A 5,149-nucleotide genomic window follows, 5' to 3' on the forward strand; every position below is an offset into this window, starting at 1 on the left:
TCGTGGTATTTAAGTTGGGTATGGGTATTTAAGTTGTTTTATTGGTATTTAAATTGTCTCAGTAGTATTTAGTAGTATTTAAGTTGGATAGACACACTAACCCTTAACATGATTGGATTTTTTCCCAAAGAGTTTTGAACGAGTACATTTCATATCACGGAGTGACTTAATAATACACCCCTACATTCCTTGGGGTGATTTGTTTTTATTTTTATTATTATAATATGTATATTTTTAAATTTATATTAATATGAAAATATTATAAGAGAATTACTACGAACTAATATATCAAACTTGAGTGCTCCAAACTTAAATAAGAATTATGGATGGAACCAAAATATTTAATTTACTATTTATTGGAAATCAAAATTCTAATATGTCAATCGATTTTAGGTTGGATGGTTGTGCCAAAAGGTTCAAGTTTGGTAAGTTTTGTGTTGCAGTGTTAAGTGAGTCTATACTAATGGTTAGCTAGCCTAGTAGCAATACCCAATGCCCAAAATTTTCCAAGTAAAAAATAAAAATAGAAATTCAATCAAAATAACAACTACTTTATATGTTTTATAATAATAATTTAATAATCTAAGTTTAATGTCACGGGAAATAAAGAGACTAAATTAGTGTATGAAATACCTTTTTTGTGGAAGAAAAGATCAACCTCATATAGAACGATCATTAGACATACAAACACTGACCATGCATACACCTCACCTCTCCATCAACCATCAACCATCCACCTAGTAACTGCTGGAAGAGGGCACAACTGACTTGGCTAGTTTTTTCACTCCCCACCATCCAAAAATCTTTAAAATTTTATTTATTTATATAGCCAAATCTATCATAAATACTATTTGGAAAATATTTAAATTTTTTATTTATATAATCAAATCCTGTTGCTTGTTGTTATAAGTGGTTGAAGTATCATTATTAACATAATATAATTGTTATAAGTGATTTAAGTGTTATTATTATGATGTTAATGTGATTGATTGATATACGCCTTGGTAACAAAACTCATAGAAATCATTAATTATATATATATATATATATAGAAGGTTAAAAATCTTAGATTTGTGTATTACACAATGCATTATGATAATTAGTTGTGCAAGATCCAATCTTAAACGAGTTTTATTAGGCCGATAGGCCTTCCTTTGAATGAGTTTTTTCGTCTACCTTTTCTTTCTATGATTGACATCTGGCGTGCAACTCCAATTGGCATATGATTGACATCTGACGTGCAACTCCAACTGGCATCTGGTTTAACCAAAAATACTTTCCATTTATGTTCCTCCTCTTTCCGCTTTCTTCTCTTCCTGTTCTCTTCCACGACCTGCTGCAATGTTTCCAGGCTCTTCCATGATGGCGTCCAACTCCAACTGGCATCTAGTTTAACCAAAATTGCTTTCCATTTCTGTTCCTCCTCTTTCTGCTTTCAGCTCTTCCTGTTCTCTTCCACGACCTACTGCAATAAAGCTTCTGGTTTCTGCTGGAAGAGGAATCCTCTGTTAATTTCATAATTTATGGTTTGTTCCACGGTTCCGTTTATCATAATCAAAATGTCTCCGGTGTAGGGCATACGTTCAGAATGCCGAGCTTGCAGAACGATCAGTTAATGCAACTGGAGACAACTTGTGGATCTCTTCTTTACGAGCTCCAGGTAATGTTTAATGTTTCTTATATTTATTTCAGCTAACCATGAAAAATATGCTATGGATTGTACAGTGGTTTTGTGGCTAAAAATATGCTCAATTTCAGTCAATATGGGACGAAATGGGCGAGCCGGACGAGGAAAGAGATAAAATGTTGCTCCAGCTTGAACAAGAATGCTTGGAAGTTTACAGATGGAAAGTAGATCAATCAAATCGATCATGGGCTTAGCTTCACTAGGCTATTTCCAATTCCGAAGCAGAGCTCACATCCATTTATTCTGCCCTTGGTGTTTGCCCTTCCATGCCTAAACAGGTTAAAATAACAAGACCAAAAATATGCCTTTACAGTTTATATCATGCTTTCATTTTGAACTTTAAATCTTACAAGACTCTGATATTGGTTTTACCTGCTCTATTTTAGGGAGACAGAAGAGCATGGAGCCTGAAGGAGCAGTTGGAAGCGATAACTCCTCTATTGGAAGAAATGTGCCGGAGAAAAGATGAACGGATTCAGCAAATTTGGGATGTTAAAATGCAGATTTAGAAGATTTCAAATGAAATTTTGGGACGTGTAGAGCTTAGTCTATCCGCCATTTCAGTGGATGAAAATGATCTATCTCTTAGGAATTTTGAAGAATACCAGAAGCAACTTCAATCGCTTCAAAGAGAAAAGGTAAGAATTACTATTGCTTCACTATTTTATTTTGTCTTATGCTTTTGCTAATAGCTGCAATGTGGGATAACCCTAAAGAGAGTTAGGATTTACCGAGTCTATTAGGGTATTTTATGGGTTTAACCGTATTAACTATGTTCCAAAAAACCAAAAATTTATAGCAAGAAAACAAGTTCAAGCTTACAAAAAATTGGTAAGAAAATGGTGATAAGATGTGGATTGATGTATAAATTGCTTTGAAAAGATCAAGCTTGATGGAGCCAGTGCAGCGTGTTGTATCACTGTGGGATGGGTTTCGTCTCATGCATAGAGCCGAAATTCATGAGGACCCAGTTTTACACATTTATGATTTTAATGGGGTTTGAGTTTTGCTAACAAATCTATCATAGTTCCTTTAATTTTTAAATACTTTTAATTTTCTCAATTAATTCAAGTGTCTAAACCCCTTGTTTATTTGTAATCTGTGGATATGTCTTTTGAATTTATGATCGGTCCTTTTGCCTTTGTTTTTTAATGTATTTTTGTGTATCTGATGTGTTCTTTTGCCATTCGTTTTTGATGTAGAGTGAGCGTCTCTACAAAGTCATCGAATTTGTCAACACAATCCATGGATTATGCTCTGTCCTTGGCTTGGATTTTGTACGTACAGTAACAGATGTGCATCCAAGCTTGGATGAGTCTGAACAATCCAAGAGCATTAGTAATGACACTGTTGATAGGTTGGCTGCAACAATTCAAACATTGCGAGAAGAAAAAAAGAATCGAATGCAAAAGGTTATTTTCATGAGATTGCCCATGCAATTTGTTTACCCCTTGTTTTGTTGGTTTCTATTACCCTGATCTGTATTGCAACATAATGTGGTGCATTGGGATGATTCTTTTGATTTTTTCATATCTCCAACTTCAAGACTTGGCCACAACTATGTTGGAGCTTTGGAATCTAATGGACACCCCTATGGAAGAGCAACAGATGTTCCAGAATGTCACCTGCAACATTGCAACTTCAGAGCATGAAATATGTTCTCCCAATGCCATGTCTATGGAATTTATTAACCATGTAGGCTTGAGAAATTTGGATGATCCTCTGCATGCATGCATGTAGTATTTATGCATATTGATGTGGTGCGAGCTAGCTTGTTTGTTTAGATTCTTAGTCAAATTATGATGATACAGGTTGAAGTAGAGGTTTCAAGACTTGAGGAGCTAAAAGGAAGTAAGATGAAGGAGCTTGTTCTTAAAAAGTGAACAGAGTTAGAAGAAATTTGCAGGAGAACACATCTCATTGCTGAAAGTAATACTGCACTGGACAAGTCAATTGCCTCCATGGATTCTAGTAAGTTCTCTTGGGTATTGTTTCTTTTACTGCTCATATCTGGTAATCTCTTTTCATGGTATATACTTAAACAATAATAATTCATTGTAGGGAGAACATATCTTTGATAAAATTATTGGAGTAATTCCTACCTGTTAGGTGATACTTATTTGTTTTCCTTTTATTTGTTCACAGTGTTAGTTGACCCTTCCAAGCTTCTTGAGAGCATTGAAGAGAAAATTTCAAAGACTAAAGAATAAGCATTTAGAAGGAAAGAAATCTTGGAAAGAATTGAAAAATGGTTAACTGCTTGTGAAGAAGAGCATTGGCTTGAAGATTATAACAAGGTAAGGAAGACAAGAACTAGAGATAGTGGAATTTTGTTGTCTAAATTTTCCTCATTGTGACACAAGCATGTGGAATATTGATAACTTTGACAGGATGAAAACCGGTACAACGCAAGCAGGGGTGCACACCTTACCTTGAAGCGTGCTGAGAGGGCGCGGGCAGCTGTTAGCAAGCTCCTTGAATTTATCACTCTGAGAGGAAGACCACAATGTTACTTTGCCCTTGCTGCTAGATGCAGAGAAAACACTGAACGCTGAATTTATCACTCTGAGAGGAAGACCTCGATGTTACTTTGCCCCGCTACTAGATGTAGAGAGAAGATGAATGTATCTCTCTAAGGTTTCCTTGCCTGATTCCATCTCAGTTCTTGATCTTCATTCAAATAAATTGTATGGGTCTATAAAGAAACTCTTCAGTGACCATATCTCATATTCTTGCCCATCCCTAGGGGGATGCCTAGAGTTCATCAATTTGGCCAACAACGAGATCACAGGCAGGATCTCGGAGATCAATGGAGAGCGCATGGACTTATCAGTTAATCGTTTTAAGGGTAATGTTCCAACTTCGATCTCCATGTTAAAGAAAATTGAGGGCCTGGATTTCTCAAGAAATCGGATGGTGGACAAGATACCAAGGCCCATGGGCGAGCTAAAGGAGCTGAGATGGTTGGATCTGTCATGGAACGGTTTCAAAGGGAAAATTCCAGGGCATATGTTGGGTCTGAAGCATTTGAAGCATATGAATCTAAGAAACAATCGTCTCTGTGGTCAGATTCCACAAGCGAAAACCTTAATTGTTTTCCCCGCTTCTGCTTATGCTCACAATGATTGCCTCTGTGGGTCTTCCTTCCTGCAAGAACCAAAAGCTTTGATCATGGTGGCCTTTAAGAAAAAATTAATTAGTGGGTCTGGTACAACGTCTCATTGCAATTGATATTCATTATTTTAGAGAAAATTTAAATGATGAATAGTATTGCTGCTTCCTAGTGAGAGGGCCGATGCTTTCGCTTTAAGTAGATATGTAGGTCTGGTAAATGTTGGTAGCATTTCATACCAGAACCCTTTCCTCAAAATTGGAACTGCAAGTTTCACGAAGAATATGAATCAATGTTGGAGGAGAGTTACAATTGTGGAAGCATATGTTTGTGTAAAAGTTAACCAATAC

At 36.1% G+C, this 5,149-nt stretch overlaps 1 pseudogene across 1 annotated transcript; it reads left to right on the plus strand.

The window, feature by feature from the left end:
* Positions 1 to 1,309: 1,309 nt before the first annotated feature.
* Positions 1,310 to 4,856, plus strand: LOC149157939 (65-kDa microtubule-associated protein 1-like; annotated as a pseudogene). Its single transcript, XR_016261650.1, has 7 exons — positions 1,310 to 1,660; positions 1,759 to 1,965; positions 2,074 to 2,325; positions 2,890 to 3,099; positions 3,499 to 3,658; positions 3,833 to 3,984; positions 4,078 to 4,856. The product of XR_016261650.1 is annotated as a 65-kDa microtubule-associated protein 1-like (transcript).
* The last annotated feature ends 293 nt before the right edge of the window (positions 4,857 to 5,149 follow it).

This window comes from Pinus tabuliformis, chromosome 5_2 (assembly GCF_031772625.1).
Source record: "Pinus tabuliformis cultivar Carrire ecotype Pingquan chromosome 5_2, CPIR1, whole genome shotgun sequence".
NCBI classification, from domain to species: Eukaryota; Viridiplantae; Streptophyta; class Pinopsida; order Pinales; family Pinaceae; genus Pinus; species Pinus tabuliformis.